Source organism: Phaenicophaeus curvirostris, chromosome 1 (assembly GCF_032191515.1).
Source record: "Phaenicophaeus curvirostris isolate KB17595 chromosome 1, BPBGC_Pcur_1.0, whole genome shotgun sequence".
Classification (NCBI taxonomy): domain Eukaryota; kingdom Metazoa; phylum Chordata; class Aves; order Cuculiformes; family Cuculidae; genus Phaenicophaeus; species Phaenicophaeus curvirostris.
Window position 1 is genome coordinate 129,519,062 of NC_091392.1, and position 18,965 is coordinate 129,538,026.

Consider the following 18,965-nt stretch of genomic DNA (forward strand, 5'->3'; position numbering starts at 1 on the left):
TATCAACACTGATAATGTCTCGTGATACTACTGTTTGGTTCAGCTGAGTGCTAACTTAGGACCAAAGCAGTGTACTTTTCTTTTGGTTCCTGCTCCTTTGGAAACTGAAACTGAAGAGGGAGAAGAAAGGTGAGGCTGCAGTTCAATTTTGTATTATTTCTAAGAAAAAATACAGAAAGACAAAAAAAGTTGAAATATGTGCTTTGGCAGGGGAACTCGGGGCAGCCATAAAATATGCAGCTACTTATTTGCTTCTTAATTTGCTAGGCATTCAAATACTCAGAACTGTAGTTACCAAAGTTGATGGTTTCTTCTAATATACATATAAAATATCTTGGCCTACTTTGCTTTCCTTTTGTCTGTGTCTATGAAAATTTGGACCTTTTTTTACTGGAAATAAAACCTGAGATTTTCAAGTAAACATGTAACTCAGAATTAGGCTTCCAAAAGAAAAACAAGTAGAATAATGAGAAATTATATTACTTGCAACTGTTTCTCAATTAAAGTAATGCAAGTTATTATTGTATTATAGAAGAGTATTGTCTGTGTTAGTAAAAAATTTTGAGCATTGTAAAAGTTTTTGTGTGATAAGATAATTGTGACTTCTGTTTTGAACAATAATTCATGCACAATTGAACATGCAAATGTGGAGTTGCCTGTGGTGCTAAGTATCTGTTTCATGTTGAGTATCTGTTTCATTTTAGCTGTTCATGTATTTCTACTATCATCACAACAATGTTGCTCAACCTAAGTTCTGCAAAAGCACCCATGAGTAACTTGATATAGGGGTTGTATAACCCTGTGTTGCTTGTGTTGGGGAGTATTGATATCAGTTATACTGCCATGTAAATGACTGCAAGTGCTGTAAAGGTTTCAAATACCTTGGAAGAAGTAGTAGTCTCTGCGTACAAGAATGGAAGTTAACAGCTTCATAATGTAAAGCTGCCAAAATTGTGGTTTTGAAATACTCTGTGTGTGTGTGTAAATTCCTAAAGCTGAATAGCTATGTAATAAAAACTTAAAGGAAATGAGATGTAGAATTTGAAAATATTAATAAGCTGTGAGTTATAAGCTGTGTTTGAAAGATTTGAAGTTGCTTTTAGATATTTTCATTTAGGCTTCAATTAAAAATCGATATTCTGGAGGAAAACTGAAGACCTCTGGTATGGCATCTATCTGTATTAACCAGACCAAACCATTTACGTTATCAGAATTCCACCACAGGGTTCTGGCTTCAATTCCTCTTTAAAACAGGCTTGATTTCAGCAGGGAAAATGAGGAAGGTACATGAGCACTGATCATGGTCCCTCAGGCTCTTGATCTCATCTTGGTTTATTATTTGCAGGTCATGTTCCCATTATATATTCTTAAGCTTTCTGCTTTACCTTCTGATTTTTGGATAAAAATGGTAGGTAAATTCTTACTGTTCTTTGCAGGAAGATAGCTGTTCAGAAAAGTAATGCATTTACTTGAGTGCTTAATAGGAGTTTTCTGTTGCAAATGATAATTTTAAAATAAACTCCTTTAAAGGGAAACAGTATAATCTGTGAACTGCTAATGAGCTGGATTCACTGAATGGCAAAAGAGTTATTCATTTTGGTCCGTCTCCCTTGTCTTCCTCTACTATTAAACTTAGATTTATTTTTTTGTGTGAGCCTTTTAATTATGTTCTTTGTCAATTTTATTGCAACTGCATCTAATATTGCTCTAGAAAAAAAAGATTCTTTACAGAAATAACTCCTAACATGCCTTTAAAAAAAAAAAATGATTGTGAACATTCTTCTTCATGACCTTTTTCATCTTGTGTTGGAATTGATCTTAAATGTCTTTTCCAGCCTAAACGATTCTATGAAACCAAATATTGCACTGGATAAAGTAAGTGAATTTTCTAGGAGCTCAATAAATTGTGCAGAAATAGGTTTTGCCAGTAGGTGGCTCTCTTACAATAAGTTTGTTTCTTGATGCCCACTTTTCCTATTCAGAATGTCAGTCATTTGATTGAATTAAAAAAATTTAAGGTTGTCTAAGAGATGAAAAGGAATGTATGTCCCACTCATGCAAAAAGCACCTCTTAAAACTCTGTGGGTTTCCTAACATGTGTGAAGTAGCTAATGCAGCTGAGGAAGCCAAAGTGTGTGGGGCATATTTAGTTTTGAAATCAAAGCATATTTTTGATTTAGAAACTTCTTTTTTTATATATAAACTAGAAAAAAATAGTACATATTATGATCTTCTTTTCTTCCAAGAATCATAACATGTTTTAACAGCTGAAGAATTTAGGTAGAAGAGCGGCCCAGGAGCCTGAAAGAACATTCGTATAATGTTTAAATATAATTTTTGCAGTGTATGTTCATGCATCACTGTTGTGGAGTACTTCATTCCTCATTTCATGGAGGATAAATTCAGGAATACAAATCACTGTAGCATGAGATCTTGAATGCACTTGGTAGGCTTTGCAATTAATCTGAGTCTTTAAATCCTCAAGTAACCCTAAGATCTAACAGATTTATCAATATAATTGATGATGTTGATGTTAAAATTCAGTCCAAAATTCCAAGTTCTTTAGTAGGATTAGTGCCTAATCCACTGAATTACTTGTCTTCAAAATTTCTGTTCTTCTAATTTCTCTTCTTTTTCACTAATTTCCTTTTAAACTCAATTATAATGCCCACGAATTACATGTGTGAAAATGCATATGTCACAGGGAATCATGCAAAAAAGGTTAAAGCGAAAGGTTTCAACTGCAACAGCAATTGCTCAGCTCCTATATACAGTTATATATTCCTACTTACAAGAGTTATAACAAAAAAACTACATGCTCATGTAACTACAATTTAAAATGAACATGTAATGTTGCAGTCATCATACTTGTATTGTTATTGAAAATAAGTCCTTTTAGGTTTTAAAGATTTGAACTGTCTGCCATATGGAAGTGTTGTCTTATGTGAAAGATGAAACTGAGCTGGGAGGAATATTTGACAGTATATACTAAGGCACAGCCCTCAAATGGAATGATGCATCTTTCCTTTTGTGTGTTTTGGAAACAATTTGATTTGAATTGCTCTAGAGGTCAAAACAATAGCTCTGGTAAAGCAGGGTTTGTTAAACGACGGTTTCTCAAATGTAGCGTGAAATAGAAACAGTCCTGAATTAATTGTGAGGCAGCTGGAAATGTGGCGGGTGAACATACAGGAAACACAATACAAGACATACTTTGTTATATGTCAAATCTTTATTCTGTATGTTTTAAATTCGTTAGAAATCTATGGGTATAGGTGTACGTATAATGTACATGAACACCAGGGTTTGTCCTTCAAAGCAGTGGTATTCATTCTTGCAGATTCTTCACTGTCCTGAGCCAATTATCGTTTTTACAATCATCACAAACTCATCAAAGGTCACGCTTCCATCATTATTTTTGTCCATTGATTTAATTATGTTATCAAGTGAGAATGTATCCTGTTTTTGTAAGAAAAGAATTAAAAAAAAAAAGAAGAAAGAGAATGAAATAAACAGATTGGCACAACTATTTTCCTACAAGGAATATTGCCAAGAAATGTTGCTGTCAACAACAGTCAGAATTACTTGAAGGTATTGCTGGTAGTGTTGTATTTACCAGTTTTACTGGTTAAACTAGATATACAGTGCCTGCTATTGCCTGCCAAATAGGTTAACAAAATATGATAACCATTTCAGAAGTATCAAGTATTGCTTAGACAGATTACTTCAGTCTTGTGGGTAAATTTGGAATTTAGGAAATGAAGCAAATGGAATAGCTGCAGCACGTACATAGTCACCAATAAAAATTAACATGCATACCACCTACTGCATTCTTATATACTAATTTGAGCCCTGCATACCCTATTTCAAAACATATTGCTACTTTCATTAAGCTTTGGACCAGGACCCAAAAGCCTCTTTCCTTTCCTTTTCCCTTATTTACTAGAAATACTGTATTCACTGTTGAGAAATTCTTGCTAATGTATTAAATCTAGTTTAGATTATTAGCTCCTTTTATTTGTCATGTCTGGTAAGAACGCATGTAGCATCCTGATGCTGTCAGGATTATGATTACATCCCTGATCAAGCTAGTTAAATATTATAGAAACAGTTTTGATTTATAATTTAATTTTTTAAAATGTTTTCTTTCTTCGGATTTCATGTCTATGTACATTTTGTAATGTCCTGTCCTACTTTCGTGTTTATTTATTATGGGGCCATATAGTTCTGTAGATGGACTAGATGCTTGAAAATGTCTGATACTCAGACAGAAAACATCAGTATTTCTTTTCCTGAACACTTCCATTTCGACATATCTGCAAAATTGCCTAGGGCTAATATATAAAAAAAATATTTTTTTAATCAGCCACTTCATGTTAATTAAATGACTAAATTGGATTACTGTAGTTCTCAAAATACTGGATTTTTCTATTGAGATGCAACTTCTTTCAGACATAGCAAAACTTGCTTTTGTCAGCTATGCAAAGCACTGTATTTAAGGATTTGTCTAGCAAAAGAATCTAAACTGAGTCCTAATCCAGTTCAGGAAAGGTTTGTCAGAGAATATTTGTAACAACACAACAAAGATTTTTTTTTTTCCCCCACAGCTGCAGGAAATGGGTATTTCTTTAGCTTGGTGACATCTCTTCTCTTTACTTGGCATCTTATGGAATGGCAAAACTTCTATGATGTGATAGTGGAAGCTTAATCTAGACAGATGTCTTACATCTTTTAGTTTTAAATTTGTCCTACTGATTTACTTGTTTTATAGATTTTTCTATCTATTTTCTAGATTCAACATTTAATATTTAGACTGAAACGAAGAAATATAAGACTGAGATATGATGTTCTAGGTAATATTTGGCTTACATAAAAGAACCCAAACAAAACAGCTTCTTAGATTTTTGCATTTTATTTCATAAAGCGTTATTGTAAACACCCTACTCAGATATCTGTTTGAAGCTACTGTTCACTAATGTGAATGAAGTTTTATAAGCCAACACTTACTTAAGGATTATTTATGGAGTCAGTGACACCATTTGGGCACAATAATCTACCTTGCAACATCACTGCCCGTGTTTCCTTTGTCCTATCCATTTCATAGGAAACAAAGTGAGTACAAAAAGAGTGATACTTACCTTCAGGTACTGTGCAAATTGATTCTGAATCAGACTTTTCAGCCCACCAATGGACAGTGCAGAGGTGCTACCTTCACGTAAAGCATACTCAGTAAAATACTTCAGAAGGTTATCATTGAGTAAATGTTCCATATTTCTTAGATGTTGTCTTGAAGAATAACTGTAAACAAAGCAGTCAATAAAAAACCTTTGCATCAGAATTTTGAAACACATCTGCTACCCTGTTTGTTGGTTTACTAACCATGTGAAATGTTTAATACTTAACCTAGATGAAAAGAGTGTTGTTTTGTGGCTTTTTTTTTCCCCTGTGAAACTGCATCAACTCTCCCAAGTTAAAAAAAATCTACGTTAGGTTCAGAGATTTGAAACACCCAATATGTTTAGGTTATGCTTACCTCACTCAAAATCCAGAGCTTTCAAATGTATGCTGCAGAAGTGAGAGTCTCGGATGTAGGCAACCTTTATAGTTGCTTTCATGCTCCACCCTAATTATGAAACTAGCATTTGTCATTGAGTCAGTGTACCAGTTTTATTTTGTTTTGGATAGTCAAAACAATGGGACACTTCAGCAGTAGAAACGAGTAATATTTTTTTATCTCTGAAATGGGTTGGCATCAGCATCCACCACTGCACTTGATATTGATTTACTTGGTCTTTATAGGCCATCTTGGAGGAGTTTTCTGTATTAAATTTGTGTATTTTACAGTTCCAAGTTGTAGCACATCTAAAGAAACCTGAAAAAGGCTCATATGGGGAAGTGTATTCCATCTTGTTTTATTATTATGGACTTCTGGAAATTGGTAGATACAAATTTGTTTTAAAAAGGTCCAGATGAATAAATAAAAAAAACTTGAAAAAGCTACTTGCCCTTTGTGTGAATTTAGAATCACCAGTGCCAAAGCTAGTTCTCCAAATTTTGTACTATTTCTTAGCACAGGAGAGTGAGAAGTTTGCTCTGGGGTAAAATTGTAGTTGATATTATTATGAATCAAAACACTCCATGATGTGAGTGGAAAAAGACTGAAGCATTATAAATAGGAAAGGTGAATCTAGAGTTCTGAAAAATAGTCCCTTCTCGGGAATACTTCCATAACTGAGTAATGTGTTCTGCAGGCTCTAAAGTTGTGTTCTGTAGATGGTCTGTGGGACATTTTTGAGTGATATTCAGCCCATGGTTGGTGCTTCATGACCCAGCACTGCTGGTTTTGCCACTGCTGAGTTGCTGGCTCTGTCTTCCACATGCTACTTAATCTGTTTGATGTCTGCTGTTTTCATTTTTTGCACTACTTATAACTCTGAGCCAAGATATTTCTAGATAGGAGGTGGATGGGTTGGGAGGTTTGTTTTTGGAACTGCAGGTGCATGGGCCTCAGATTCCATGTCAGGTAAGTAGGAGGTTTCCTAGGCGAATAATGTAGATACACACCTTGCATTAGCAGCCTGCTTGCATGGACTTATACTCACTTCCCAAAGTGTTGTAAAGAAGAGTATTATGTGATCTCTAGAGGACTCTTCTAATTCATTCCTCCTTTTCCCCTGGAGTGGGATCACTGATATTTATGTTGGATGTCTGCTTAACATAGTCTTAAGTGCCTTAAATAATGGAGACTCCACAACCTCCTTATCTGGTCCATTCCTTGAGGTTCTTTATCTTACTGCTAGACAGCACTATTAATGTCCACATGCTTTGCTGTGCTTAAAAGTTTTTCTTCTTCTGTCTCCATAGATAGGGAAAACAGACCTATCATCTTTCTTCTTAAAATAGCCTTTAACAAGTCAGAGAAATTCCTTGTCCTCCTTTCTTCGTTTGGAAAACCTTGCTAGTTTAGTCTTCCTTTGGGAGTTCTGCTTCTTGGATCTGTTCATCTTTTCTTGACTTTCTCCAGCTGGTTGCTGTCCTGCTTGAAATGTCGTGTCCAAAGCTTGTCCACCACTCTGGGTGCTCGTGGTGTTGCAAATTTTAATAGCGTCTGAAGCACTTGGTTGATAAGGAGGAACTGTATGTCATTTTATGGGGAGGTGGCAGGCTTTAATAGTGGAATACTTCTCTGAGGTTCTTGATACTTTATTTCAAGCTGCTTGTGCACTACACTGATTTCAAGATCAGTGCAAAAGCCTGGTGTTAGCCTGAGGATCAGAGAACTGGGGTCACGCATCCCCCCAATCTTTGTCCAATCCAACTGATAGGTGAAGCTGGAAATACGCTTTCTCCTGTTTGCTTTCTGCCTTAACAGAAAGCCAGGAACTGCTGCTATCATCACTAGCAGAACCTCTGTATTTGCTAAGGGGGATGGTGGCAACAGTGCAAGCAAGTCTGTGAGTCCTGGTCTAGAGCAAATCCCATACACCAAACCGAGGCATGAACTCGTGTTTGTGCATGACAATTAGATACTCATAAGTCCTTTTTTCTTCCTCTTCTTTCTGCAAATAATATGAAAAATGAACATTTTTCTCCTTCCATCTTGTTTTCCACCTTTGGTAGATGATGAATTTTTATTAGGGGTCCATGACCAGGTGATCTCCTAGGTCCACTGCTCCCTCCTGTGTCCACTTGTCTACAGCTGCTGCCTGTGGTAGCCTCACCACACTTATGCTTTATCACTTTAGGAAGCAGTGTCAGGACGCTGGTGTGCTTGATGTGTATTGTTGACATTATAGTATTTGCAGAACTTTTTTTTAAGTATTCAAATGACTTGGCTTTACTTGTAACAAAGGCCACTTCCTGTCTTGTAGTAGTAAGATGCTTAGTAGCATGGAAGAAGAATTGTAGTTCGAGGGATGACAACTCAAGGAATTCAGCACATTAGCCTTCTTAATTTGTTAAGGGTTCATTAAAGAACACTACCTAATTGCAAAATAGCATAACCAGTTTTACTGAGACATATTCCCATGGAAGTGAGAGTCCAATGTGTGGAAATTGAGGTGACCTGGGCAAGAGTTGCTTGCCAAATCTGGGGATTAATCCACTCTCCTCAGGTCACTTTTACTGACAGGGCACTGCAATCTGTAAGAGGTTATCTGAATGAGAGTGGCAGAGTTGGGATTTGTAATGTGATCTCCCGACTCTTGGTCTTCTTATCTGCCATTTAGACCTCAATGCCCTCCTCCAGTAATTTGTGTGGCATCTCTGAACTCTGTATTGGAATCAGCAACAGAACTTGATTTAACAGGTCCCAGTACACTGTCTTTGCCAGAAGACCCCTTTGTGGGCCATCAGTGCTATTCTGAAATATCCTGGACAACCCAGCAACGGCAGAATGATATCCAGGGTAAGGAATTCTTCATTGATGGAGAATCTGAACAAGGTTACTATTGCCACTATTAGATGATGTGTGACTAGCAAATAGCAGCATGTATCTATGCTGAAGAACAGCACTTGCTACACAAGTCTGTGCAAGCTGACTTCCAGTGTAGAAGCAGCAGTCCGGATTTGGTTAGTGTTTTGCTGCTCTTTCTTGGATGTATGAATATATATCGTTCTTGCAGTTTATCACATAATTCAATCTGGTTTACCCAGGGCTAGAGAAACCACGTTAGTGAGCACCATATCCCTGTAGCTTAGATAAGTATCCTTGTAGCTTAGATACAAAGCCATTAGCAAAATAGAACTAACTTGATGATGTGTTTAAAGTCTGTTTAGGGATGCACATCACACACGTTCCTGTGATGATTGTGTGTAATTTTCTTTCAGTGATGGTGTCTGATGATTTAATATTCACTGAAAATTGGCTATTGCTGGTAGACTGGTTTGGTGGCTTATTTGGAGCAAGCAGTTCCAGTCATGTTGAAGAATAAGAGAATACAAGTTGCAAGAATGACTGGAGTTTGGGCACTACTGCTAGTGATAGGAGTGGTAAAACTTACGGCATCATGGTCACACAGTCTTCATGCATGTTTAATGATTAATTAAGTGGGATGGTAATTCAGATGCTATCCCTTTTGGCCTTGTCACATCCTTCCTGCCACTATTGATGGATGAATGGTATGTGAATCTGTGCTCCTTGTTTACCTTAATGTGCTGAACTATAAATTGATTTGGTCTACAAATGGATTTCTCTTCCATCCACTGACACTGTTGGAAGGGACAGGACACCTTCCACAGGGGTAAGGCTGCCACCTGAGGGCAACAACTGTCTCAGTCATCCTATTTTAATCCTCTGCTGAAGGATTAGCATCCTAACCCTCCAGTATTTTTCCACCTTCTTCACTGCATTGTAGCAGCACCACTGTTACTTGTATGTGAGCCCAACTACTTTAAAACTAATTAAGGAATCTGTGTGGCTTATGGTACAGCCTGACTGTGGAGTAGAAATGTCTGCTGTCAAGGAAAAGCTGGCTATAGCTGAGAATGTATATTTGTGGAAGTTGTGCATTTGGAAAGAAAGAGCAGGAGGTGGTTTTGTGCTTAGTATTTACTTGTTTCTACTTGCATACTGCTTGTGCGTAATTGCTAGCTTCCACATTTCAGTCACTAGATCAAAGCAGTTTGTTAATGTTGCTTACTTTCTGGAGTGGAAGTGGAGAAAGATGATGGGACGATTTAAATAAGTTGGGCTGGATTAGGGACTCTGTGGAACATACAATTCTTTATCTGATTTGCAAAGAAATCTTGTGTAGGCATCAAGTAAGTTTGATTTCATATCTTTGATATCTTAGTAAAGTAGTAGAGGAGTATTTGTATAGAACCAGTGCCAGTATGAAGAATGTACAGGTATGTATCTCTGTTGTAAAATACCAATCCCCATGCTGTGTCTTAAGTTAAATATGGGATACGTACAGCAATAGATAAATAGGAATAAATGTTTTGAAATAGTTGTACTGTAGATAATTGGCTAATAATAAAAGGAAAGCTAGGGAGGTGCAGATGTCTTCTGCTACCATGATGTGTATTCATTTTGGTTATTAGGGCTTTGAGTTCTGCAGAGAATCGGTCCTACAGCTGCAGTCACCTTCAGAAACTCTAGCCCCATCTGCAAAAAAGGAAAAATATTTAAAGCTGGGATACTGATGATCAGTTTACTACGTGGGACCTTTTTCAAAGTGTTTGTTGGCAGATGTGGAAACTAACTCTCTAGTGCAAATGGTTGTGATAGAACTTTTCAGTGTTGCCAGTGCCGTGTGTTGTTACTGTCAGGCTAGGAGGAGACAAAGGACAGTTGAAGAGAGAAGAAACATCCAGAGTTAACAAATTTTCCAAAAAATATCAAATGATTACTGGAGAGAAGTTCAGCTAACTGCACTACAGCCTTTGTAGAGAAGTTGGCATTGCTTTGAAGTATGGAACTGTTAGATGGAAGTTGAGGGTGGATGAATTGTAAAATCCTTTGTGTGTCACAAGTGATACATTCCTTTTTTTTTTTTTTTGGTTAAAATTGCCATTGGTTGTAAAACCTCTGGTGGCAACATGTAAAAGGGTTGTCTCATCTCACAAATTAAACTTGAAATATATGAATGATCCTGACAAGAGTTTCTTCCAGGCGCTCCCTCCTAATGCTATGACATATACCTAATGGGATTTTGAAGGTGTCTCCCTAAACAGTGCTGGGTGTGGCTGCTACAGGGGTGAATGATTTAATGATGCATTGTTTGTAGTCAGCCTTAAATTGGTGATGAGTTGTTATTCATTGTAACTGTATGTGTCAGCTTTTGCTGTCATCTGTACAGATCTGGAAGACAAACTATTATGTAGCTTGAAACTCCCTGTGATGTAGGTATTCTATGTTACATGAGACAGTTTTGAGGGAGAATGTGTTTCAAGAATGTGTTTTATCCCTCCACTTTCTGAACCTTGGCTCATGCTGCAGTGCAATGGGGTTGTTACTGCCACAGCTGAAATTTACTGTTAGTGTAACCGCTAAAACTCTCAAACTTATTATTCCTTCCTAAACTCTGTTTTGTTTTTTATGTTTTGGATTCCTGAAACTGCTCGAAAGTGCATACATCTCTATTTTAGCATGGCATATATGGACTTATGGAGGAGTAACATTTTGCTAAGTTTTGGGTAGGGCAAATTAAGTATCGGTAAGGTAATGCTGTGCAAGGGGCACTAGCAAGTTCATTATTTCCCTGGTAACATTACTTCTTCTCTCAGCTGTCCTCTGACCTTGGAGATGCATGGACAGCCTAAATGTCTCAGTTGTATCTAAGAACTCTTCTTCATCTTGAAAACAAAATTGATGAGGAGAGATACAATAGAGTTCTGCAGTTTGTTTTCAAAGCATTGTTGTTGCTCTCAATAATTCAAACCTGATGGACTGTTCAAAAAAGGCCTAAAGGTGCACTTAGTAAACCATGGCACATGGCTTAATCAAACATGGTCACCTAATATAGGAATTACTTGGCACTGAGATGTCTAAATCTCGAAGTGTGAAAACACCCATAAGAAACTTCTTTGCCTACTTTTCTTCTTGCCTAGAAATACTTGTAATCTGGTTTTGTGCAAGAGCAGGACTACACTCTGTCAATGTTATAATTCAGCACAATCCTACTAGTGAGTCAGAAATTGCACATCTCATTGTCTTGATCCTGGAAAAGTCTAATCATGTATTCTTGCAGTTTATTTAATAAGATTTGATAGAAAGGGGCCTGATATAATGTTAATTAGTGACACTTCCTTTTAAAGCAAGCCTACAGCTTGAGATGATATGGTGATGCAATAGGATATTCTTGGTTCTCTTTGTGTGCATATAGGGAAGATGGAGAATCCTGGGTTCCGAGTTCTCTATCTAAAACAATTTTGTCTTTTATATTAAACAGCAGAAGGTGGGAGACTGAGTATTATGAATTTTTGATCACATGGGCCAGCGTGCACTCTTGTGTGGATGACTTTGTACACTAAGTAGGGACAATGATCCCTCAATACTGTTAGAGTGCTCAAGCACCTAGCTGAGGTCTTTTATCAGAACTCTGCTGCAATGACCCTCTAGGTCACTGTGACTCTGCTGCAGCTGTGCTCACCTTGCTGCTGAAGGAGAAGGGAATTACTGAGCTAGCACCACAATACTGAGTAAAGGTGCCAGGAAATGACCACTTTCTCTCCTCCAGGAACAGGTAAGTTTGGGGAAAATAGCAGCAACCATGACTGGTGCTCTCAAGGAGAGAGAAACTGAGGTCATTTTGCAAGGCTTCTTTGGTAGCATCCCTGAATATCTCTGTTCAATTTCTTTACCTTTAACACTCTGTAAAAAAAACTAAATCAACCTCACTGGTCTGGTCAGACTCAGCAGCACAAAATGCAGAGGCAGAGAAATAAATAATCGTAGAATCATAAAATCACTAGGTTGGAAAGGACCCACTGGACCATCGAGTCCAACCATTCCCATCAGTCATGTAGCGGTAAGAACCTTGGAGCGCTCTCTGTGATTCAGAGGAAGAGCCACTCGTGCACTGTTTCATTTCCAATAGTTGCTATTTCTTATTCAGAAGTCTGCAAGTGTGCTTTGTCATGTAACATCAGATTTTTAGTCGTATTTTGGGATACATTTAGTTATCAGTGTGAAACATAACAAAAATGGTGTTATGAAGTATACTTTACCTTTGGTGTACAAATCCCTCATATATTAGCAATTTGATGTGTTGATTTGTAGATATAATAGATATTTACTAAACTCTTTCCAAAGGAAGACTGTCAAACTGTTCTTTAAGTAAATTACTATGAATAACTCTCGTTTTAATTCTCTCAAGTTTGAGAATTTGGGAGAATGGAAACAAAAGTCTGCCAGAGAAATCTTCCCCCGTTGTCTTTTGACCAAATCAGGAGTTACCCTGCGACATGAAGGAAAACCAAAGATCAAATAAGAGGGATCTAATTAGGCTCATGAGAAAAGTAGCCATTGTCTAACTAACAGTATAGAGGAATCAATTGCCTACATATTTTATATGTAATTATGGCCTATTGAAATAAAAGAACCCATTGCTACTTAGCAAAACCTGTAGTCAAGAAAGGACAGTACTTGTATACCTAGCTTAATTTTAGGTTTTATAATTACCTAATGTGATTACTAAATCAAAGGCAAATTGTAATAAACTCAGTAACAGCAGTAGTAGTTTGGAAGTTCTCAGTTTACACAAATGCATCAAATGAGCAGTTTATAAACAACTGTAAAACAGAACTTCAAAGAAGTAGATTTGCATTTTGTTATAAATTTAAATTAACAAATTATCCATGTCAGTCATAACTCATTTCTTAGTTTTGCTAGTGGGAAACCTGACTATCAATTAAGTTGAATTTAAAGTTCAACCTTAGAGACAGTTTATTTCTTTTAGGTTTATGACTAGTCTTGCCTTCAACACAGAAGTGATTTGCTTTTTGCTTTTCTCTTTTCTTATAATACACAGATGTTCACAGCTTTCCTGTAACAAAGATCCAAGAATTTTCTTAGCATTCAGAACCAAGAGTGGAAAGGCTTTTATAAGAAAATTTTAAGTGCCTTTAGCTTGTAAGAGTGTGCACCAGGTGCTATGTGGAGCTTAGCCTTAAGGCTAGTACTAATTTGCAACAGAACTGTGTAACCTTAAAATACCTGTGCACACTATATGGCCTTTCTATGTCAGAACTGCCAAAACATAAAAAAAGGCGAAACACTGTTTTTCCTCTGAGACATCACCAAAGTTGATTTTTCCCAGTGTGTCCGCACACTCACCTTCTATTGTCCATCACATCTTAGGGTTAAAAAGTCCTAATACCTAGCTATGAAGAATCTGGAATCGTACATTTGAAAATAATGGAAATATATGTATAGTAACACTTGGTGATAATTGCATTGTGGCTGAAAGATAATGCAGATTTCATTAGCTGTGGCTTCTGTTGGGATTATAAATTGGCCTAGCTAATTACAGAGAATTTATGTGGGGATCAGAGACGTAACTTGCCATGAAACTGTTAACATTGGTCTTCCCTGATGAGAAGGAAGCCCAGCAGTTGCCCAAGAGCCTGGCAAAAGTACTAAATCCTCAGCATTGCTCAATCTGTAAACTGAAAAATAACTTTTGACAAATCACATCATACATGCTGTGTCTGCAAACAACACGGATTGGCAACTATTGCTTTCTTGCACAGCTTGACTTTGTTTAAAAATTTTGGGATTGTGCAGAAAAATATCCTAAACTTTCTCAAAGTAATCCTTTTTAAGTAGAGATAATTAAAGTTCTTGCAAGATTTGTGTTGTCTTGCTGATTCTCTCAGTGTAAACACGGAATTGTAAATGGTCGTATGCAGAAATGATGTTAATTCCGTAACACTGAATAAATTACCATTTTTGAAATTCAGTATCACTAGCAACGTTACGTGGTGAATATGTTTAAATTAACACCTTTTAATTCAACTTAACTGCTTTTTACCTGTTTTTTTCCTGAGCTGGAACAGAAGTGACACGACACATTTCATTATCTCTGTCTTCCTGGGGGCATTAGAGAGCCTGAAAAAGTTTCTAAAAATTCTTCATCAGTGAATTTATTTAATTTTGTCTTCATACTACCACGTCCTTGCAAACTCAGCAAAACTTGAAGTTTGACTGACAGATAGCACTGGCAGGACCTTTACTTGAGAAAACAGATTAAAAGTAAAGAACGCTGTTTTCTCTTAGAATCCAGATTGAAGTGATGAAATATATTTGTGGACTAAGAACACCTGTGTTTACAGCACAGATAGGCAATGCATTTGGTGTTCTCCAGTGCATTTTATGATATCACCTGGACTCAAGAAAAGCACAATGGGTCTGGCCACAGTGCCATCTAGACCAAAGGCCCATTTGGCCCATCATCTGTCTCCATTGCCATCTTTGGGTAATTATCTGTGGAAAAGTTTATTTGAACAGGTATACAGTGATGTTTTCCCAGTGTATTGTTTCCTACAGCTTATACCTCAGATATTTTCAAGACAGAGAAGACTGGAAGAACTGAACTGCACAGTATACGCTGCAGCTAGCACAGACATAAGAAGTGTTACAATGATCTCTTCTGTTGTGATCCGTCTTCCGTTTGTAATTGCCTATAATGTTGAATAGCTTTTGACTGTTACTGAGTGTTGAACTGATGTCTTCATTGAACTCTATGTATTGTAATCTCAAGGTCTAATTCCCAAAGGGTAGTGATCAGCTTAAAGACTGTAATTGTGGTGTGAAGTTAAGCTTCTTTTATCCCCTCTCCATGGCTTTATATTTGATTCTGTTGTATTTCACCTGGCATTTTGATCACTAAGTTTCAGAAGTTCCTTTTGTGATTCTTTATAGTAAGCCCTCATCTTTATCGCACTCAGTAAATTATATGTCATCAGCAGGTTGTCACCTACTGTTCCTTTTTTTCCTTTTATCAAATAACTTGAATGTACTATTCATAGAGCCATGCTCAAATCTACTAATGACTTTTCTCTGCTATGAAAAATAGCATCCTCTTCTACCCTTCTACTTTTAATTGTATTTTTTGTCTGTTTTTTAAGAGTCCTTGATGTGATACCTTACATGTCTTTCTAACATCTGTTAGAAATCAAAGTGGGCTTCAATTATTAACCAAATCTCCCTTATCTGTGTACTTTTCCAGTAAAGAACTTCAATACGTAGGTGACAAACAGACAACCTACCTTTACAACTCTTTGTTGGCAGTCTCCCAACCTGTTACAGCTGCCCAGGTGCTCCCTACTTCTACATTTTTGGTAAAGGTTCTGTTTGGTTGCCTGACACAGACATTGGGTGTTTCAGACTATAGGTCTCTATCTCCCCTGAAGCATTTGCCACTTTATGGTCTTTGGAAGGGAAGTTATTTACTACAGCTGCTAAATCAGCTATTTCACCCTTCAGTTGCTTCAAAATTGAGTGAGTACTATACATTTCCAGTGATTCCTTACTGTCTATTTTGTCTATTTGTTTTGCAACCATGTATCTTAATACTCAGTTTTCCATGGGCGCATCAGAGTCTCCTGTGAAGAAGGCTTTTAGCTTGGGAGTGTGTTTCAAACACCTTGACAGTGCACACAAGCAGAATGCTAATTTTTTTTTATGCCATGTTCATAGCTTCTTTGAGTATGAGTTTTATTTGATTTTTTTTTAATCATGATAATTGATTAGCTTTACAGTGCTGGATTTTTCTGCTTAAGTGAAAAAGAATAAAAAATAATTTAGTTACTGGTGCCTTCTACAAGTTGTTTATTGAATACTTCTATTGTGAAAAATGATATGGTATTTATATATTTAACATAAAAGTGTTTGTGTTTCTTTATCTTCATTTGGATGTAGATTATATTTTTGTGAAGGATGCCTGCTTGCTGTTAATAACCTCCCACTTTTTTCTTTTCTTTCAGAAGATTCCTTCTTTCATAAGTTTTTTTCTAAATAGAATTGCATATTACATTTTCAAAAGTCTTTGACCTTTGCAGTACTTACATAAGGAATTATGTGTAACTAATTGTACATCAAATGGTGAAATTTATGCTATATACAAAACAATTTTCTGGATGAGGTGGACATAGATGAGTTACCCGTCAGTGTCTAATTTAACAAGCAGAGGGCATTTATTTTATGGAGGGGTCTGTCTTGGTAATGCTGCAATATATTTGAATAGTGGGTCACTTGAGTATGAGCAATGAATGAGCAGGGGTGATATGCGTGGTGCTGACAAAGTATGAATGTGGAAGAGCCATTCAAAAAACTGTTTTGTGCAAGCAGGTTGTACGTGTTAGGGCAGAAGAGCATTGTCTGCCTTATGGCTTAGACATGTATTTTAGGCTGCTACACGTTTCAGTGTGATTCTTCGGCTGGAATGTATTGTCCTCTGGATGTGCTCTGCTTCCTACAGAAAGGAGCATTAGGTGGCTCCCTTAAATGACCTGCCTGAAAATGAATGCAGTTGCGGTTATGTGACGTGATTCCCACACACAGGGGCTATCTTGGAAGCACTGTGGTAAACTAGTTCTTCATAGTTGTCCTGTTTAGCAAGTTAAAATGCAATACTGATCAGTGAAATAAAGTAAATGTGGAATGGGGTTGTCCAGATCCCTTAATAGCATGATTATGTTGCTGAATATAATGCTTTCAAAACACCTCCTCTATCCCCCTGGTTCCCCCAAAACCACCAACACAAACAAGCTTGCTGAAATTGTGTATTTAAAAAAATAAATTAGGAAACATGAAGTAGATTACCTATATTCGTATGTTGAAAACTACATGAAATCACCTCCAATATTTTGAATGCCATTTCCATTAAGTTTCTCCTACCTAGATAAATGACTGAGTTCCATTAAGACATTGGCCTTGTTAGAAGCTCACCTGGGAATGTGTGAATTTCTGCATCATTAGCTGCCTTGTTTCTACAGCATAGGAACAAGATTAGATGTCACAAAAGACCTGGTTCTGTTAGGTTGAATAAATCACTTAATCTGCCTTACTTTTCTCATACCAAATGGGGGTGGTGAAACACATGCCTTTGTAAAGTGGCTTGGAAAGATCTGTGCAGCAGCCAAGGACTTCCAGCCTTTTCACAACAGCCTTGTAGACATCCAGGAGTGAGAACTGGAATTGAAAGTATGCCTAAGAATGCATAGGCAAGAAAAACCCGAGGAGTTCAAATCAGTTGCATAGTTATATCGGAGGGTGGATTTAATGAGATGTGAGTGGTCTATTATATTCTGAACTAAGCAATTTTAATAAAAAAAATCAATAAAACAGTGGTTGGACTCAAGGCTCATAAAGGTCTTTTCCAACCTAAATGATTCTATGAAAAACTATGAGCTGAAGTGTTATTTTTAATAAATACTCTGCTCGCTTATAAAATTATCTGTTGGAAGTGAGGTAGAAGAATAATACAAAGGTTGCCCCAAAAGGAAAACTTTTTATATTAAGTGAGGTTTTCTGTTTTCTTAATTCTGTATTTATTTATTTATAAATTTATATTTATTTATTTATTTATAAATTCTGTATTTATTCATCTCCCATCCTGGTCTTGTATGTGATGATAAGCTAATACATACTGTGCAGTTAGGCACTGAACAGCAGAACTGCATTTGCAATGGATTTGGCAGTGATTCACTGTAGACCTGTGCTTTTTGACTAAAAATTGTTTATTGTGCTCTCTGACTCTTGTTCTGCCACTGGAGACATAAACTACTAGATGTGCAGGGTGAAGGAAAAAAATATACTTTTGTTTGGGCACCATTAAATAACTGATTACTTTGCCTTTGTGAGGTTGTGGCTCTTCTATGTTGTTTTGTATGAGAGCAAGCTGCTGTGCTAACTTCATGTCATATGATACTGTGCTGGCTGGTGACACAGTTTAGAACTTTTGCTATGTAGTAATATCGTCTTGCAGGTTGTGTGGTAAACATTTGTAGCATTTGTGTGGATCACTGCATTATCTATTGAATTGATCTGTTCCCGGCCACCCACACTTTTCACAGAGGATGTCTGAATTATGCTGGGTGTGTTCATCTGATGTCATGCAAGTTAAATGCCTGCTTGATTCATGGTAGTATAAAGGCAACATTATTCTATAGATGTTACATTCTTAGAAACAATATTGGTAAAATATTTCCTGTTGTAGCCTTTCACTCTCCTGTTCCTAAGTGAGAAATGATCTAAAGAGTCGTTTCTTCTCCTCTCTGACTTATTTTGCTGCTGGTTCTCCACATACATGCATGCATCCTCTCTGCTTCTCTCTTCTTATTTCCTCATATGTATCTCCTCTCCACATTGTATTTTTGAAGTGTGTGCCATATTCATGTCTAAAAACGAGTATGTAGATTTGCAGTTTTGGTTTTATGATCTGTTAGCAAACCAGAAATGGATAGGTATATCTGTACTGTCATGTTAACCCTGGACCTTGTAGTTGAACTGATACCTT

The 18,965-nt window shown here is 36.9% G+C and overlaps 1 protein-coding gene and 1 long non-coding RNA gene across 3 annotated transcripts in view; one reads left to right on the forward strand and one right to left on the reverse strand.

Annotated features, from left to right (window-relative positions):
- Positions 1 to 18,965, forward strand: part of CTPS2 (CTP synthase 2) — a 72,863-nt gene that overhangs the window by 26,686 nt on the left and 27,212 nt on the right. The gene's annotated exons all lie outside the window — the stretch shown is intronic.
- Positions 3,201 to 5,647, reverse strand: LOC138716778 (uncharacterized). The gene is made up of 3 exons (XR_011336726.1): positions 5,534 to 5,647; positions 5,139 to 5,298; positions 3,201 to 3,459 (listed from the first exon to the last, which is right to left on the reverse strand). It is a non-coding gene; the product is annotated as an uncharacterized lncRNA (long non-coding RNA).